This window comes from Bos grunniens, chromosome 17 (assembly GCF_055505025.1).
Source record: "Bos grunniens cultivar Pamir isolate PY7600 chromosome 17, Bosgru_T2T1.0, whole genome shotgun sequence".
NCBI lineage: Eukaryota > Metazoa > Chordata > Mammalia > Artiodactyla > Bovidae > Bos > Bos grunniens.
Window position 1 is genome coordinate 62,282,879 of NC_141181.1, and position 20,658 is coordinate 62,303,536.

At 38.3% G+C, this 20,658-nt stretch overlaps 1 protein-coding gene across 11 annotated transcripts in view; it reads left to right on the forward strand.

Annotated features, from left to right (window-relative positions):
- HECTD4 (HECT domain E3 ubiquitin protein ligase 4) overlaps nt 1–20,658 on the forward strand; it is a 173,888-nt gene that overhangs the window by 17,948 nt on the left and 135,282 nt on the right. Inside the window, exon 2 of one of the 11 annotated variants that reach the window (XM_086348158.1) lies at nt 7,968–8,058. The exons of 9 other annotated variants lie outside the window; for them this stretch is intronic. The gene's annotated coding sequence lies outside the window, so the exon portion shown is untranslated. Of the gene's footprint in view, nt 1–7,919; nt 8,059–20,658 lie in introns of all 11 variants that reach the window. One more of the 11 variants, XM_086348160.1, reaches the window with a different exon arrangement.

A 20,658-nucleotide genomic window follows, 5' to 3' on the forward strand; every position in this document is an offset into this window, starting at 1 on the left:
ATTTTAGGAAAAAAGACTAAAAGAAGTGAAATGATTTGTCCAAGGTAATATAATTAGTTCGGAGAAGGCAATGGCACCCCACTCCGTACTCTTGCCTGGAAAATCCCGTGGATGGAGGAGCCTGGTGGGCTGCAGTCCATGAGGTCTCGAAGAGTCAGCCAGGACTGAGCGACTTCACTTTCACTTTTCACTTTTATGCATTGGAGAAGGAAATGGCAACCCACTCCAGTGTTCTTGCCTGGAGAATCCCAGGGACAGAGGAGCCTGGTAGGAGGCCGTCTATGGGGTCTTACAGAGTTGGACACAGCTGAAGCGACTTAGCAGTAGCAGCAGCAGCAGCAGCAGGACTCTGTTTCATTTCTTGAAGCGATTTTCCACTATAACTCTGCTTTAGGTAGCATTTGGTCCTAATAACTTATTATCTCTGAGACAGGAATTAATGGCAGCTATTTTAAATAATAACTACATAGCACAGCCTACACAGGCTGCCAGAGTAATCTTCCTAAAGCACAGTTATGTTACCTCCTTGCTCAAATCTTCAACAGCTTCCCATTTCCTACAAAATAAAATAATTCAACATAGCTATGTCTTGGCTCCATCTAGCTTTCCAGTCTTGTATCATTAATACTTGCCCTGCCTTCCCCCATATTTTATAAATTGACCACATTTACTCCTACAGTCTTGGGTCATGTGGTTCCATTGCCCTGGGGTACCCCACCTTCACCTTTGACACCCTACTCTTTATCCTTCAAGGGGCAGATCAAATGCTACTCCTACATGAAATTTTCATGATGCCTATGGTTAGAGGTAGTCACACTCTCTTCTGTATCTCTGTAGCACTGCTTTATGTAAAAGTTATCATACTATAAGCTCTTTGAGAATAGCCATTTCATATTATACATCAAGTACCTACTAATATAGCAGCAGCTCTAAAATTGGATATTGATTGAACTGAATTTTAAAAGGTGCATTTGAAATGTGTGAAAAAGTGTGATTTAATGAAGGTGGCTCAGTTGTAAAGACTCTGCCTGCAATGTAGGAGACCACCTGCAATGCAGGAGACCTAGGTTCAATCCTGGAGTCAGGAAGATCCCCTGGAGAAGGAAATGGCAACCCACTCCAGTACTATTGCCCGGGAAATCCCATGGAGAGAGGGGCCTGGAGGGCCATAGTCCATGGGGTTGCCAGAGTCAGACACAATTTAGCAACTAAACCACTACCACCATCATGAGTTGAGGACATAGGTAAGGAAGAATTCATTAACAGAGAATAAGATAAGAATAGGTAGTTATTTTTGATGAACTGAAGTAATAGTTCAGGTGAGACTTAAGGAATTTTAATTGTGGTTGTGCTTTGCATTTTAGGTAAGAAAATTGAACACATTCCAGCAGTTGTAATACATGTTGGTAATGCAGGAGTGTGGATAATATGATGGTTAACATCTTTAATTTTGTGTAGAGTACAATGCAGTTTTTCATAGGAATAATGCATTCCCAAGAGGTTTCTGAATCTCTTCCCTGCTATCAGGCTTCCCTGATATCCCTGATAGCTCAGTTGGTAAAGAATCCATCTGCAGTGCAGGAGATCCCAGCTCGATTCCTGGGTCAGAAAGATCCCCTGGAGAAGGGAAAGGCTACCCACTCCAGAATTTTTGGGCTTCCCTTGTGGCTCAGCTGGTAAAGAATCCACCTGCAATGCGGGAGACCTGGGTTCAATCTCTGGGTTGGGAAGATCCCCTGGAAAAGGGAAAGGCTACCCACTCCAGTATTCTGGCCTGGGGAATTCCATGGACTGTACAGTCCATGGGGTTGCAAAGAGTTGGACATGCTGAGCGACTTTCACTTCACAAGAGATTTCTGAAAACAGCTAGATTAGAGGAAGTTAATTAACAATACCTTGCTTTACTCATAATTCTAAAACTCTTAATGAATTTGAATGAATTTTTGTTTAACTTAGTTGTTCTGTGGTTAGGTAGTGAACTTAAGCATTATTGTGTTTATTTTGAACTTTTCCACATAGAGGCTTTTTTTGTTTATTTTTCAGGCTTTCAGTCAACTGTGACCATTTATCAGCTTTTATAGAGTGGCAGTGGTGCCTTGAGGACTGAACTGTCACAAAAGTTATCTTACAGGATTTAGTTACTAATTAGCATAATGCTACTAATCATACTTTATTTAAAATATTATAAAATGCTTACAATTAAAAAAATTAAAATATTATAATTTTAGAAAACTTGCAAGATGTAAAAAAAAGTGTAAAGAAGAAAATAATATTGCCCTAGAGATGAGATTAATTTATAATTTCATGTGTTTCCCTTCAGAATTTTTTCTATGCATGTACACTTCAGAGATATTTTAAGAAATCAGGTTCATTTTATATGCATTTTGTATCTTGCCTTTGTCACTTAACATTGATGTTATTTGGGGGGCATTTCTCTAAAACTTTCAGTATTGTTGAGAATATAATTTTTAATACCTGCATAGATATTACAGTCTGCATGGTATTTCATTATATGGATATTCAATGATTTATGTACCCATTCCTCAATTGTTGGATATTTAGCCAATTCTGTTGAAAAGGTTTTTAAAATTAGGGAAATTATTTTTATAAATAGTGAGATTCTTTTAAGTATGCTTCAACACAGATATATGACCATCTACATTTATTTACCATAAGTCAGAATGAGAGGCTTCAGAACTATGCTGTAACTGTATCAATTAATAGGATTGTTTCCTTGTGTGTTTTTATATGCATAGTCAGGTTCATGTTTTTGATTATGTAATATATAAATTACATGTGAAGTCTGTGACTTCTTGAGGTGCTTTATTAAAAATTTTAGGAAAGCAACGCATGGCTTAAAATTATTAGGGTTCAAAAGGGAGTTCAGGGGAAAGTCTCCTTCCTAGCCTTTCTTCCCTGGCAGGAGCCAGTGGTGCCCACAGAGGTATTTAATACACATACAAGCCAGTGCCTAGCAGATTCCTTGGGATTTCGCTCCCACTATGCTCCCTTTCTTTTCCTTCACGCCCCTGCAGCCACCTGGGCCTCCTGGTGTTCCTCAAGGTCAAGCTGGTGGGTCCCTTCTTCAGAGCCTTTGCTCTTCCCTCTGGATGAAATTAGCTTCCACAAGGCAGCAATCCACAAAGGAGATAGAGGTTGTACTTTTGAGAATATTAGAGTATGAAAAAGGTAGAAACTTAAACATATTAGAAAACAAAAATAGCCATATTACCAAGGGCAGCTTTAGCTCTGATAGCAGACCAGTGGGAAAACTTTGAAACAACTTAAACAATGAATCTTTCAAACAGATACAAACAGCTATATGTGTAACACAGTTCTAGAGAGCAGAGATAGAAACCCCTGCTTTGAGTGCCATGCATGGCAAAGGAGACAGAGGACTTCCTGGTTCAGAGGTTCTCTGGTTGCAGGACTGTGTGGTAATTCCACATAATTGGGGCATACAGCGTTACCCAGAACTAGAACGGTTCTCCCAAATTCTGGTCTAGAGATTCATCTTGCTCTAAGTATTTCTGTTTGGTGCTAAAATGTCTCCCTGCCTGCTACTGGAGTCAGATAGGCACCTACATGATAAGCAACTATATATCTTGCACAGGACTGATTTTTAAATGCGTATAAAGTACTGTGTTGTATGGCTCTTTTCTTGCCTGCTGTTTTTAGAATGCATGTTAATATATGGGGCTATGCAGAATATGGTACCCTCTGGGATTTAAAGAATGGTGGTATACTGAGTCAGTGACAGATCTGGGACTTCTAAATGTAGGAGTCATCAGGGGATGTGAAGACACAAAGGTTGAGTCCAGTGGTTAAGCCAATAGACTTTGGCATTAACCCACACATCTAGCCAACATTCTGTCACCTGTCCAAACTTCCATTTCTTGGTTGTATTTTAAGCTTATTTTTTCATGACTTAGATTTAATTTTTACAGTGTCCAATTTTTAGGGACTAATTTGTAGGAGAGTTGCACTCCGCTCCCACCCCACCCGAATTCTCCCAGATAAAAGCTGTTGTGGTTGGTGTTTATCCTTCTTACTCAGCTGCATCTCACTGTCAGTATCTGCCTCCCAGTAAATTCTTATTCCTTTTTTCTGAGCTTACTCTTCTCCCCTGTTTATTGCCTTTCCTCTTTTTTTTAAATGAATTTATTTTAATTGGAGGGTAATTACTTTACATTTTGTGGTGGTTTTTGTTATACATCGACATGAATCAGCCACGGGTGCACACGTGTCCCCCCATCCTGAACCCCCTTCCTACTTCCCTCCCCACTCCATCCCTCTGGGTTGTTCCAGAGCTCCAGCTTTGAGTGCCCTGCTTTACTGCCTTTCCTCATTTAGTCACTCCATTGCTGTGACAGAATTGGCTGTCTTTAGGCAGTGAGGGTTTTATTTGCTGGTCATGTCACATCTTCAGCATTCAGAATCGTAGGATGTATGGGGCTGAAGAGGATCTTGAGATCGTGTAATCTAGCTTTTTTTTTTCAGGAGACACTGAGTTCCTTTAGCCTGTTGTGATTATTACTAAGAGTTTGGAGACTTTTGAAAATTACTTTGAAAAATTAAATGGTTGCATATTTACGTGTGGGCCACTAACATGAACTGTTACCTGTAACAACAAGGCAAGTACAGAAACTGAGAATCAACATTCAGAAACTTCATAGCAGATTGCTAGACTAGTTTTATATCTGTAACAATAAAACTTGGGACTTGCATTTTGTGTTTTTTTTCACTTTTTGTTCACTTTTGTTCACTTTTTGTTACAAAACTTTTGTCCTACATTGTGCATGTGTGCTCAGTCATGTCCGACTCTTTGGGACCCTTTGGACTGTGGCCCAACAGGCTCCTCTGTCCTTGCGATTTTTCAGGCAAAAATACTGGAGTAGGTTGCCGTTTCTTTCTCTAGGGAATCTTTCCGACCCAGGGATCACCCAAGATAGTTTGAGAAGCAATTGATATAGAATTATCTAACATAATGTTTGGCATACAGTAGGCAATGGCACCCCACTCCAGTACTTTTGCCTAGAAAATCCCACGGATGGAGGAGCCTGGTGGGCTGCAGTCTATGGGGTCGCGAAGAGTCGGACACGACTGAGCGACTTCACTTTCACCTTTCATTTTCATGCATTGGAGAAGGAAATGGCAACCCACTCCGGTGTTCTTGCCTGGAGAATCCCAGGGACGGGGAAGCCTGATAGGCTGCTGTCTATGGGGTTGCACAGAGTTGGACACGACTGAAGCGACTTAGCAGCAGCAGCAGCAGCAGGCTCTCAAAAAACCAAATGTTTCCTTGTTTTGTAAAAGTTTGCATTTATTTTGGGTAAGGATGCTAGAGATCTGAGTAGTAGATAAATGAAACATTACTTTATAGAAATGAGGTGATTAAAATTGACATTGCTTGTTTTCAAATACAAGTAATTCAGGTTTTTTTCCTATTTAAATTTAGCCTGTGCTTTGAAGAGAGATTTATACAGGGTAGAACTGTAATACATAATTGCACTGATTCTTGGAGTTCCTTTATAACATTTAATGTGCTCCTAAACCCTTAGCTTAGCAAGGTTGAAGGAACTTAAACTTTTTGGTAGCAAGCCATATCCATAAATATTTGAATACATCATGGCAGTATGCTTATATTATCTTCTTGGATAAAAGGAGAAGATCTAGTGAGAAGCACTGGGGCTTTTGTCAGTTTTCTCATGTCATTCAGCTTTTGGAAAGTACACAGTTATAATATTTGGCATTCCCATTTTGAAGCAATTGAATGCCACATACGATAGCCTTTATATTTATTTTTAGCAATCCGTGACTATTTTTTGAAATTAGTCTTGTCCTGATTTTTTAATTGAATTAAATTGTAGTTGAGCTTACATATGACATAGTAAGTATAGAGTATCAAAGGTTCTTAGCTTACCCTGGTTTACAGGTTTGAGGGACATTTTTCATATTATTCAAGACCTTGAAATTGCCACTCCCTATTTAAGGATAAAGAAAGGTCAATGACTAAGCCAGGTGATTCTCCTCAAATGTCACCCCTTTAAAAATTCTGTTTATAACCAAGAATCCTTAGAAATGAATCCCTTGGATTTATGAGATTTCATTTTGGCAAATTGAAAAAATTATTTGAATGTTGAGAAACCTTAAAGGATTGCTCTTTCCTTGGCAGTACCATCTACCTCCATGTAATACCATACACATAACGTAATAGGATAAATCTTTGTCCATAAAATGAAATGGAATGACACATTAAAAAAATCCTATTTGGAACATCCTTAATCTTATGCTTATTTAAATGTTAGAATAAATATTTGCTCTGTAGGGCAGATCAAATATTTTTGTTCTGAGTTTCAATTTTATTTGGACAAGGCTCAAATTTTCTTTTTTTTTTTTAATTTATTTTTAAAAATTTCTTGACTGTGCCATGCAGCACATGGGGTGTTAGTTCTCCTACCAGGGATTGAACGCATACCCCCTATATTGGAAACATGGAGTCTTAACCACTGGACCACCAAGGGAGTCCCCTGGTTACGTCTTTTTTTGTTTTGTTTTGTTTTTAAAAATTGAAGTGTAAAAAAAAAAAAAAATTGAAGTGTAGTTGATGTACAGTATTTTATACAGGTGTACGATGTAGTGATTCACAATTTTTAAAGGTTATAGTCTATTTATACTTATAAAATATTGGTTATATTCCCCATACTGTACAATATATTCTTATAGCTTATTTCCCCTACATAATAGTTTGTACCTATTAATCCCATACTCCTGTTTTGCCCCTTTCCACTTCCCACTCCCCAGTGGGAACCAGTTTGTTCCTATGTCTGTGAGTCTGCTTCTATTTTGTTCTAGTCATTAGTTTGTTGTATTTTTTTTTAGATTACGCGTGTAGGTGATACCATACAGCATTTTCTTTCTCTGTCTGACTTATTTCATCCTCCAAGTCCATCCATGTGTGCAAATGGCAAAACTTCATTCTTTTAAAAGATCAAATTATTAATAGCCATGGTGTCTGAGACTGAGCTAGGATTTGAAATAACCAGCATATACCATGCTTGAGAGTATTTTTGAAGTGAGGACTTAAAACGATTTGAGATTTGAAGTGTCATTCCCTGGTTTTACTAGGAGCGTTTGAATGACACATCCAGGTTTTCCTCTCTTTCTGTGTCTTTTAGGAGTCAGGCTGAAGAACTTCAGGGAAAAAATCCACCGTTACTAATCCTGTTAAGCACGTGTTACATTTTGGCACGTCTGGCTGATGAGGTGAAGATTACCCTTCACATTTAAAAAGTTATAGTTCTGTAATGTCACTAAGAAGCAGGTAGATCCTAGGAGGACAGGAAATGAATGTTCTTTCAGCCTAACTTTTCAAAATTTAGAATTTATTTTGGGATTTTGCTTTGATGCATGAAAGGATCTGGTTGTAGTTTTTTTAAATAACTCAATTTATCTCTGTTAGCAGTTGTGTTGAAATTCAAGGAAAAGCTTTGTGTTGGAAAATATGGAAGAGAAGAAACTGGAACTCTTTTAGTGGTATAATATGTTCTTCTATGACAGAGCTGGAAAACACTAGTCTCTAAGTGGGCTAATAATTTGAGAGTCTTTTCTCCCAGGTTGTTGTTTACTCTGCTTCACGTCTGACTCTTTTGTGGCCCCATAGACTGTTACTCACGCTTCCATGGTGGCTCAGATGGTAAAGAATCTGCCTGCAGTGTAAGAGACCTGGGTTCAATACTTGGGTCAGAATGATCCCCTGGAGGATGGGATGGCAACCCACTCTAGTATTATTGCCTGGGAAATCTCATAGACAGAGGAGCCTGGCGGGCTACAGTCCATGGGGTCGCAAAGAGTCGGACACAACTGAGCAACTAACATACCCACAGAGACCGTTACCCACCAGGCTCCTTCTGTTTTAGGATTATCCCAGCAAGAATACTGGAGTGAGTTGCCTTTTTCTTCTCCAGGGAATCTTCCCGACCAAGGGATCAAACCCGCATCTCCTGCATTGGCAGGTGGACTTTACTACTGAATCACCAAGGAAGCCCATTCTCCCAGGTACCATGTTTAGAATTTAAGGAAATAGTCCAGGTTTGGAATTAATGGAAATTAATGGAAATTTCATTAGCCTAGAAAGATTCCTAGTAAGATACCCTCACCTGTTATTAAGTTGTTCCTTGACTGTAACAAAACCACACACTGGTCCTGAGAACTGCAAAGCTGTCAAGATAATATTGCTAGAGAGAACTCCTTGGAGATCCAGTGGTCAGGACTCCACACTCACTCTGCCGAGTGCCTGGGTTCTATCCCACAAACCACGTGGCACAGCCAAGAACAAAAAGATAATATTGCTAGAGAGGTCAGCATTGTTTTAACCTGGTTAATGGTGGCTCCTAGTTAGGGGGCTACCCAGTCTGATTCATACGAAATCCCTGGTGACTTCATCCTTGTCACCAACGTTTGTTAACCTGAAAACAAGTATGCTTCCAGCCGTTTGGCGACTGACTTGTTGGAATCCTGGTGTTTTCTTCATTGTAGACAAGGTTTCCTCACTGCTCTGCCCCAGTTTCTGCTGTTCAGTTTTTGAGGATCAGAATTATGCTCTCTGTGTTTATAACTCAGATTGACAGTTAAAAAATTTTTTTCCGTTTGCTTCCTGTATTTTCAAGTGCCTAAATAAAGCAGAGAAAAAATTTTATTTGTGACTAAGTGTTACTCTGCGGCCATATCCCTCTGGGGCCTTGGTATTTTCATATAGATGATCTGAATGAGGCTCAGCCCTGCGGTGAGCTGGGTTGTGCCCTTCCCTGCTTGTTGTCACTCTTCCTCCCAACCTCCTTCTTATTTCCCTCAGAAGTTTTTTTTTTTTTTTTAAATAGCCTTGAGGGAGGCTAGGTGATGCTAATGTTTTACTGACTTTTAAAGACAACTTCTCCAGCTTGCTTTTATATCTGAGTGATTACAGCTTGTTTTTGCCTGTCTGGGATTTGAAATGTTAGTAAAATAGATAGGAAACCTTTTACTGAGAAATCTTCAGCTTCCCTGTCCTGATAGGGTTATACTGATGGTCACTTCCTTCTCAGTTTCTGAAATAAATTCACCCGCAATCCAGTTTATCTAAAAATGAGCCTTCAAACTGGATGTTAATGTTACTTTTTTATAGAAGTATAAAAGATGCAGTTCTAGTCAGAAAGTACTTTGTGTGTTTTTTATATTATAGCCCAAGTTTTTTTTTAAACCTCCAAAAGAGAAATGGGAGTTTCAATATTCTAAGAAGGCAGGGAAAAATCCCAGTCTTTTGATAAACCAATTTGATATCATAAACTAGAGAAATAGAGGTTTCTTCTTTCAAAAAAGCTCTACTTCTAAAGGATTCCCTTAAGATTAAATAAAGCTTTTAGACCAGAATAAGGAAAAACAGAGGTCTTACATAAAGAAACATCAAGCTTCATGAAGAAATAAAAGCACAGAAAAAGACTGTCTGGAGCAAATAGAAACTAGGAGGCCTTAAAGCTTGGCTGGAAGGGACAACATAGCTCCCTGGCTTCTTGCTGTCTTTGATTACTTTAGATTCTAATTTATCAAATTGTGCTCTTGGATATTACTTTGGCTAGTAGATTATGTTTCTCTAGCAAGGAATCATCAAAGGATTTTGGTGCCTTACTATTTGAGTTCAAGATGTTAAATGTTCTTGGCTCTTCCCTGGTGGCTCAGTGATAAAGAATCCACCTGCCAGGGTGAGAGACCTGAGTTCAATCCCTGACCTGGGAAGATCCCACATGCCGCAGAGCATCTAAGCTCATGCGCCACACTGTTAGGCCTGTGCTCTAGAGCCTGGGAGCTGCCACTACTGAGCCCACGTGCGGTAACTACTGAAGGCCGTGTGCCCTAAAGTCCATGTTCCACAGCAAGAGAAACCACCATAATGAGAAGCCCGCACACTGCAACTAGACCGCCATCACCGTAACTAGAGAAAAAGCCTGCGCAGCAACGAAGACCCAGCACAGCCAAAAATAAATAAATAAAAATTTTAAATGTTCTCAAAGAGTGCATTTTTCTCCTCTTTCTTAGGTCATAACTCATTCTGTTCAGATTTCACAGCATAATCCAAAAGCTTAGGAACTTTCTATTTCTTATAATTAGATGACAGATGATCCTTACCATTTCCTCTTGTCCTTTCATCAGTTTCTCATTGTTATCCTGTCGTCTCATTTGAATAGATGCAGGTAAATAGTAGAAAGAAATCAAGAAGTGAAAGACCAGCTTGGATATAGCCTTGTCATAAGGTATAGTTTCTGTGTATATAGAAACTATGTATTTCTATACCATCAGAAATAATCCCCAAAATGACATCCTCATCAACTTCACAAAGTAAAATCTACCCTCAAAAACTTATTTACAAGCTTTCCCTTTTTTATATAATCTAATATTCAGTAAACTAAGATCATGGCATCTGGTCCCATCAGTTCATGGGAAATAGATGGGGAAACAGTGGAAATAGTGTCAGACTTTATTTTTGGGGCTCCAAAATCACTGCAGATGGGGATTGCAGCCATGAAATTAAAAGACACTTACTCCTCGGAAGGAAAGTTATGACCAACCTAGATAGCATATTCAAAAACAGAGACATTACTTTGCCAACAAAGGTCCATCTAGTCAAGGTTATGGTTTTTCCAGTAGTCATGTATGGATGTGAGAGTTGGACTGTGAAGAAAGCTGAGTGCTGAAAAATTGATACTTTTGAACTGTGATGTTGGAGAAGACTCTTGAGAGTCCCTTGGACTGCAAGGATATCCAGCCAGTCCATTCTGAAGGAGATCAGTCCTGGGTATTCTTGGGAAGGAATGATGCTAAAGCTGAAACTCCAGTACTTTGGCCAGCTCATGTGAAGAGTTGACTCATTGGAAAAGACTCTGATGCTGGGAGGGATTGGGGGCAGGAGGAGGAGGGGACGACAGAGGATGAGATGGCTGGATGGCATCACCGACTCGATGGATGTGAGTTTGAGTGAACTCTGGGAGTTGGTGATGGACAGGGAGGCCTGGTGTGCTACGATTCATGGAGTCGCAAAGAGTCGGACATGACTGAGTGACTGAACTGAACTGAATATTCAGTAACAGTATTTCATCTAGCATAGGTTTCCGTTGGCTGTTTCTGATTTATTCTTAGGCTTTTCCATTGGCTTGCTGGCCTCCTAATCTTAGGCTAGCAAGGATTGTACCTAGTGATCTTATTTTGGGTTTTTCTTTCTTTTTTCCATGTTTTTACTTTTAAGGGACCTCAAGTAGCCAAAACCAAACAGATGCCTTATGTTTATTGACGATTTTATTGTTTCTAAGTCATATGGAAACCATGACATATTTTAAATTTCCTGATGTATTTTAAGAGCCAGGCATTCTGTAAAATAAAAAACAAAAACCTTCTTAATCAGAAATTTCCCAATTTCCCTATAACTGCATGTACACTTGTGAATGAGAGCCGCTCAACCTACTTATTATCCACAGTATGGTATGTTTGCTGAATATTTATTTGTTAAATTGAATGAAAGCATCAATATATGAGAGAGAATGGGCATATTAAAACAGGTTTAGTCACATTTCTGAGTGGTTGCTAGATAGGAATCATTCTGTCTTTGTGTTAAAGACTAGGAACCTGAAAGATTCCTAGGAACCTGAAAGATTATGATAGTCACTAAACAGAAAGATTAGTGACTATCATAATTTAGGTTAGACTTTTTGCCTCTTAACACACTAAGTGTGTTTTCTCTGTTAAGCTGTGTTACAAAGTCAGCACACACGGCTGGCCTTGGTAATGAAATCCAGTGCATTGGCCCAATTTAAGTCAGGCCATGTAGCATACAAATAGGTAAAAATATTCTCTTACGATCTCTCATGATTTATCTGTAGCTTTAACAGGGGAAAAAACCAACAAAACATGCTAAATTAAAAACTATCATTTTTACCCCTTTCTCTAGAAATGTCTGTTTATTAAAGCATGAGATTCATTTCTATCTGTCCATTTGTCCCTATGGGTAGCTGATAGGTCTAGAACTCTCCAGAGTTGTCTTTTTTGGGGTACCTGCTTAAATTGTCATCTTTCTTAAACCTCCCACCTGTTTTTTTTTTTGTTTGTTTTTTTTTTTACTATTAAAAGATTCTGTAAGTTGGTTACCTAGAGGAGACCTCTGTGGTGTTGTGAGCCATATTCTGAGATAGCAGAAGGAGGGCCAGCTGTGTGTCCTTATCTGTGTCCTGACAGACACTGTAAATGAACTCCACCCTGGTATATTTGGTGAGAGGCGATAGTGTGTCCTAGTTGATGACGACTTCTGGTCCCTCCCTGCACTGGGGACCTCTGTCCTCATAGGAAGTTTGATTTACTTTGGAAGCAAAGAGATTTGAATTCTTTGTGAACACTAATGAAGTGAGGCAGATAGGCTGGGCAAGGGCCGGTTACTTGATGCATCTACACAGAAAGCTGGGTTCAGATCATTCAGATCTGCAAGGTATAGAAAATAACCCCAAAGTATAGAAAATAATCCCCGAATTCAACTGATGGCTATAACGGGAAATGAGGTGGCTAAAAAACGAAGGTGATGGTTTATGCTGCCATTCACACTCTGTTGGATTTCTGACACAGGATGAAGCTCTTTCTTAGGGATACTAAAAGGCCCTTAATGTAGATTGAACCACAATTTAGTATTTGGTTCCAGCTAACTGGGCTAGTTGTGTTAGCCCAAAGAGCTGACCCAGCCCTCTCACGGAAAGGTCTTAATGACCAGGAGAGCAAAGGGTGGTATGATGTGCGGCCAGAGCTTTGGCATCATAAATCAGAGCTGATTGCACGTGGACAGTGAAAACTGAGGGGGATGTCTTGCTGACGGCCTTAAGCTTTTAAAATTGGATTATTTTCTTACAATGAAATTCACTTATTCACTTGAGGGACACTTGAGGGATTCTTTTGAAAAATGAATTCATCCAAGAACAGTAAAGCGTAAAATTTTGTTAGATAAAAATATACTGAGAAATTGGGGGGTGGGTCTCTTCCTTGGCTTTATATCCTTAATAAAGAAAAACAAAATAGGCACTTTAAACCTCTAAGAAACAAAGCCTGGAATTTGCATGATAGACTACTTAGAAGGTTAGGAGGATATGACAGTATTGCTTCCTAAATCAATGAAATCAAAACAAGAAGTTTTACAAAATAATTTTTTTTTTTCTGGTAGCACATGCTGTTTCCTCAGAAATGATCATTACCTCCTCCTTGCAGCATGTTGTGAGAACGGCATGTTTATTTGGGGATGTAAATCTAAAAAGACATTTGATACCAAAATAAAAAATGCTGTATATTTATTACCAGCCCCCCCCAATAGAAAAATTTTCAGGGATATAACATTATTTGAGGTATTCTCAACATTATTGCTTTTCTAGAATTAAGTAGGTTTCTTTAGTCAGTTTGTTTTTTTTTCCTTTGCACGCAGACCTTGCCAAAAATAAAATCCTCCTACACTGGCTCATCCAGTTTTACTCTGTAACATTCCAGGCACTGTTTCTAGGAAGAGGTTAAAATTAAGAATAAAGAATTTCCTGCTGACCACCACATTGGTGCTGCCACAGCTGAGTGCTGCGCCAATTTCTTTTGCCATCTGTTCTCAGCATGGAGAAGTTGAGATTCATTCAACGAGGGAGAAGCCGAACTAGATGTTTTACCTGACTTCTTTCCCAAGAAGCACAGCTTATTTTTGCCAATTAGAGTGTTCACTGGAGAATAATTTGACATGGAAATATCATGCAAGAAGTTTTTAAATGTGGATTTTGGGGTATTTCATTCTAGGCATCTCTATAATTTTTTTAAGTTAGTAAAAGCATTTTTTTGTTTTGCAACCTGCTTTATTTACCTGATGTTGTATTTTAAGTGTTCTTCCCATGATATCATACCCACCCATCTCCCCAATTCAAAGGCAATTTGTGCTTATTGTACACAACTTGGAAAATAAAAAAAAAGAAGTCAACCATAATTTATCCACTCTAAGGATTTTGAACCTGTTCCTCCTCTCCCTCCCCCCACCATATATACGCATAATATATACACACGTACATAAAACATACATGCACATTTGAAAAATAAGATCATGCTCTAACATTTTAGTGAATGTAAATTTTAGGTTTTTGATCCATCGTTCTGATTGATAAAACAAGCAGGAGCATCATAAAGCCTATTTCAAAGACAGTCTAGAATCTTCTTGATGAGGTTTATTTCTCTCAACCCTAAAATTGGTCAGTTCCTTACATCTTACTTTAGAGGTTTTTGACAAAAATAGAAAGGGGCTAGGGTCACCCAGATAAAATATATAGTCCTCTCAATGCATCCTCTTGTAGAGCACTTTATTTAAAGTGTTAATCTACTTTATTTCTTTTCCCTTTTAATTTTTTCATTTACCTTTTTATTTCTATTTCTTTCTTCTTTTAATTTATTTTTCAATTGGAGGGAAATTGCTTTACAAGTTTGTGCTGGTTTCTGCCATACAGCAATGCAAATCAGTCATAATTATCTATATTACTTTATTTCTTAATATCAAAGCTTGGTCTTTGAAAACATTCAGCCTTTACGTTCACGGTGTTCCACCCTTGTCTCTCTATGGTTTGTCCAAACTCAGACGTGAACTATCTCTACTCAAGCCTGGGGCAAGGACTTGGCAGAGCCAAGGAAGTGACAGGCTGGAAAAGCTCAAGCAGGAATTCTGTGTATTGTCCTATTACACGTCACCCATATAAATGGAATGTGTTTATAGTTCATATGGCAAGCAATTGGCATGAACACAAGCACAGCTTGGGCCAACATACTGTCCTTATGTTCCAAATCAGCAATTCTTAACACCTGCCATGGGGCCCCCTCTCCTTCTGCCCCAAGCGTCACTGTGTTAGGAAATCAGGGTGACTGAGGAAGAGTATGATACGTCTTTTGGCTCTGTTTGAATAGAAGGAAGGTGGTAAATCATAGCTCCAAGTTCTGTCCACTAGGTCTGATATTATTCCTTATATCAATATGCATATTGATGATTAACGGTAAGAAAGTGAAGTGCAAATAAATTCCTTATTTAATCTGACTTAGTATTACCAATCCTGAGTTTCACTTTTTAAAGAGCCTACTTGACAGATGCCAAGTCATTTATCATCAGAGGTTTTTTTTCAGCTTATTGAAGTATGATTGACAAAGAATTTAAATGCAACATTTGTCCTCTCCATGAATACACACACATAGTATAATGAATGATACGTATTTATGGAAAAAGACACTGAGGTAAGAAGAAATTTGGGCCCACAAGGATTACAAACTATAGTCAGAAGGTCAGATTCAACCCATAGGCTTTGTTTGGCATGCAGAGTTTTACGAAATATTTGAATGCCTTTAGGAGGAACTCCAAATTTCCAGTTTGTGGTGGACCTCACCATTGCCTGTGTATATGTACGTGAAAGTGAAAAATGGAAGTGTTAGCTGCTCAGTCTTGTCTGACTATTTTGCGACCCCATGGACTGTAGCCCGCCAGGCTCCTCTTTCCATGTAATTCTCCAGGCAAGGATACTGGAGTGGGTGATCATTCCCTTCTCCAGGGTATCTTCCCAACCCAAGGATCAAACCCAGGTCTCCTGCATTGCAGGTGGATTCTTTACTGTCTGAACCACCAGGGAAGCCCCATATATGTATAGATGGAATACTAATTCAAATCTCTTATTTAGGAATGTGAAATTCCGTATCTTATTTTCCCCTATTTTCAAAATGAGAGTAACAGAGTAGGGAGGTCACTGAACTCATTCTCCTGCTCCTTCCTCCTTTCCTCAACCATGATTTCCCCAGTTTGTGGTTTGGGAAAACAAGCTGACAGTGACTCTCATCAGAGCAATTGTGGAGGTTGTAGAAATTCAGGATCTATGACAGCCTCAATACAAAAGCTTTATCTCCTGCTTTGTGTTATATAGTCTTTTTCTCTCTTTGGAAATCCAAGGGTGACTTCAACCATAGATTGTCCTGGTTTTCTTTTCTGTTTTGCAGAATGTAGTATCTGACATTTAAACAGTTCATACCAACTAGGGCCAGTTTGTATGCGGCAATAAGCTTCATCCTAAACAAAAAGTTTGGGTGATAGCGGAGGATGGACAGATCTTCCAAGTTATAGCTTGTAAGAATTACTGGGACACCTGTTAAATATAGAGATTTCCAGGTCCATGTTATAAGGTGTAGGGGAGCATGTTTTTTAAACTAGTGTTCAAGATTATTCTGAACATGTGTGGAAATACTGGTGGTGTGGTTCAGAATGTGGACTTGAGTTTACAGACTACCTTTTAATCCAAGTTCACCATTTACTAGGGAAGTGATTTTGGTCATTGCTTTAACCTGGTAAACCAGCCATTTCCTATTGGTTGATTTACACTATTGCAGGTGTATAGCAAAGTGAATTCAGTTATATATTTTTTTATATACACTCTTTTTCAGACTCTTTTCCATTATAATCTTATATAGGTTATTACAAGGTATTGAATATAGTTCCCTGTGCTGTATAGTAGGTCCTTGTTATCTATTTTAAATATAGTAGTGTGTATTTGTTCATTCCAAATTCCCAATTTATCCCTTTCTCCCAAAGCAGTCATTTTCTTATCTAGTGGGGCTGTTGCACTACTTAACAGCACTATTGCTTACCCGCCTCATGCTATGATTTTCCAGATTAAGAACCACGGTGAATGGAACTTTCTTGGCACAGCTTCTGGCACATAAACATTTGGTAAATTTTGTAACTGTAGTTCCCTCACTACTAAACAGTTCCATTCTGTGAGCTCCTGAACTACAGTTTTCTAGTGCCTTTTGGAAAGACATTTGCTTTGTACTCTTTCTAAAATAGCTTCTTATAGGGAACTATATTTAGTATCCTATGATAAGCCATAATGGGAAAGAATAGGAAAAAAGAATGTATACACACACACACACACACACACACACATATATATAACTGAATAATTTTACTGTGCAGCAGAAATTAACACAACATTGTAAATCAACTATACTTCAATTTTTAAAAATGAAGAAATCTTAAAAAATAAAGTAATTCTTATAAATGTAATGCATGTTCTCTGGGGAAAATTTGAAAAAGCAAAAGGAATATAAATTACTTGTACTCCATAATTTGATGAATTTATTTCCAGTCTTTGTAGGCAAGTGTTATAATGTGATTAATATATAACTAGAAATTTTCTGTTGTAAAATACTTTATTGTTCTCAAATTGCTTATTTTGCTATTTACGTTTGTGTTTCTTTATTCTGGTTGGTTAGTTTTTGGTTGTTCTTATAGATAGGGTTTAGAGCCTTGTTTATTGTTTTTATATTGTTTGATCATGATTTTTTTTCTTAATCCAAACATTTTGTATGCAATAAGAAAACTCAAGATAGTCCAGAGACCTACAGCCATTTTTGTTTCCAGTCTCCTTACTTTTGTGTTAGTACCCTTGTGCCTCTGCTTTGTTGAGCTTTTATGAGCTCTGAGTGAAGCTAGTTTGGGAATTTGTATTTTGAACAGAGACACTGCCGCTTTGTTTAGTTTCTCACAGTGTGGCTGTTGACCGGGCCGTGTTCTTTATGCTGAACACTCATCCAAGTTGTTCCGGAAATCACTGAGCCAGTTATAACACCCCTGCAGTTTTTGGTTTACAGCTTTGGTTGTTTCACTAAAACAGGACATTGTAGGATACTTCTGTGGTGGTTGATTTTTCTCCTTGAAGCCATTAAGAGTTGGAAATGCTTTGGAGTTAAAATTTTGAGTTTTCCCAAGAGTAACAGTTCTAAGTAAATGGAAATCAATTATTACAAAAATTTAAGTGATCTGCAAGCTTGCTTGAGGAATTCTTTGGAGAGATACTGAGGGTTCACACTCTGCCCTATTCAAATCCCATTCCGTTGTCCCTCACCATAATTGGTCTCTTCCAAGTATGTTCATCTCAGCTCTTGGCTTGTTTGCTCACAGAGCCTGTAGATGCTGCCTATAGAAGATATGTAGTATTGTCCTTTTTTTTTAGTATCAATGTTGTTATATGCATGTTTTTGCAACTTGTATTTTTTATACTCAGTATATCTTAGAGCTTGATTCATATGTGTGTATTTGAATTATATATATGAATATGAACTTCTTGCCTGGAGAATCCCAGGGACAGGGGAGCCTGATGGGCTGTCGTCTATTGGGTCGCACAGAGTCGGACACGACTGAAGCGACTTAGCAGCAGCAGCAGCAGCAGCATGAGTTATATATATGACATGGATTATATATAACTATTTTACATAATTCATATGAATTGTATATAATTATATATATATACAAATTGCTTATTTATTTATTTATATGACTTGCTCAGCCTCATTCTTTTAAACTTCTTCAGAGATTATTTAGCCCTTCTCTTGCTGATAGACATTTCAGATTGATTCCAATTTTTCTCCAGTACAATGTTTAATGTCTCTATACCTGCAAATGTTTCTGAATCCTCACAGTGCTTATCAGTACTTTGTACATGAGAAGCCACATCAGAAATAAAGTTTGTTGACTGAATTTGAAGAATGTGGGTTTATTTATTTATAAATGGAATTCATTAGTATTTGTCAAAGTGGCAATATTATCAAAAATTTTGAAGTATACTTTTGGGAGAATATCAGTATCACTAACTACCTATATGCTCATGCTAGTTGAACCCCTGTACAATAAATCTATGTAAAAAAATATTTTTAACCTAGTTGGTGGAAATTTATTTTCTGTTAAATTTGTTGCGGCATATTTCCTGTGCAATGAAAAAAAAATGACATGTCTTTGGAAGTGATTTTGTCTGTAGTTTTAAGAGTTTTAGTGAAATTCTAAAATTGCAGTTATATGATTTTGAAGAAAAAGAAGGAGCTGTAATTCCTGGGTACAGAGTGTTGTAAGTTAAATATACATTGATGTGGTAAATTGTAGTGTTTTTCAAATAAATTTCCAAAATGTAAAATGTTTAATGTTTCATTTTGTTGTCTGTTGCAGTACTTACTAGAGAGGATTTCTTTGGTAAAAAACTGTACTGCAAAGAGAAACTGGACTTTAGACATTTTGTGATGTTTAAGGACATAGGTATAACATGGTATAATTTGGTATGTGTGGTTTGGGCAACAAAAATCAATCTACAATCTCACAGTTAAAATCCATAATGAAATAGGTCTTTTTCATGTGTTCCTCCTTTATCATACCTAGGAAAGGACTCTGTAACTCAGAAGTGAAGTAAAATCTGCATTAAGAGGGGGAATTTAATGTATTTTGCTGTCATAATTTATAAAACTCTTAGAAATTGGAAGTTATAGGTTCCAGATAGAGACCATAAAAAGTGCATTTTTTTTTTCCTAATCATGGGACAGGACCCAGTAGCTCAGTAATGAGTCATCTGTTTTTCAGATCTCAAGAGTAAAGCTATAGATTTTGAGCCTATTTAGGTTTTTGAATGTTCAGATGAGAGGAAAATGGATGAGCAGACCTTTGGAGTTGATAGCCCTATGTAGTTATTTTGGAAGAGTAGCGTTTGACAGGTATTCATTTCTCCAGAAAGTTGCCTTTAGACAAACCTTTTTTACCCATAAGTTTCTGGATTTATCTCTGTTTTGCTAAGATAGGAGTTGAATAAGTAATATAGTTAAGCTTTGTGTCACCTTCTTTTTATCCATGGATTTATTCGTGTACTGCTTGCTTCCTGCCCCCAACAACATATTAAGTCTTAGCTACAAAAGGTACATTTAATTTTAGCTAGTTGGATAGTTTTTCTGAACATTTGTTCTTTGTAGACCGAGAGAGACAGATGGATTTGAATTCTAAAGTGGGATCTTTTGAGTTAGTAGAAGAAATAACCAGTAAAGTGATAGACAAGGTTTCCAGGCAGTTCTAATTAGTCAGACACAGCTGTGAGCAGGAATTGATGAGAAGGGCACGATTCAATGGCATAGAAGATGCAATATTTCTCATTTTCTTAGATGTACTTAGTGGTCAGCCATGGTCATTGGTCATTTTTGAATAGTTGCTGGGTTGCCTGTTCATGTTTTTACCTAACTCAGCCAAACAATTACAGGCTACAGGTCTAGAAATTAACATCTCTGATCTTATAATCAAAATATGGATGACTGATTTCAGCTTCTTTGTTCATGTTGACTAGAGGAAGATGAGGTCAGGAGTCTCATTAGAAGCCTAGGGACTTCTCTGTGGCTGTGACTCCGAATTTCCAATCTGAGGGACTGGGATTGATCCCTGGTCGGGGAACTAAATCCCACATGCCACAACTAAAGACCCCGCGGGCTGCAACTAAGAGCTGCTGCTACTGCTACTGCTAAGTCGCTTCAGCTGTGTCCAACTCTGTGCGACCCCATAGACGGAAGCCCATCAGGCTCCCCTGTCCCTGGGATTCTTCAGGCAGGAACACTGGAGTGGGTTGCCATTTCCTTCTCCAATGCATGAAAGTGAAAAGTGAAAGTGAAGTCGCTAAGTTGTATCCAACTCTTAGCGACTCCATGGACTGCAGCCCACCAGGCTCCTCCACCCATGGGATTTTCCAGGCAGGAGTACTGGAGTAGGGTGCCATTGCCTTCTTCGACTAAGAGCTGGTACAGCCAAAT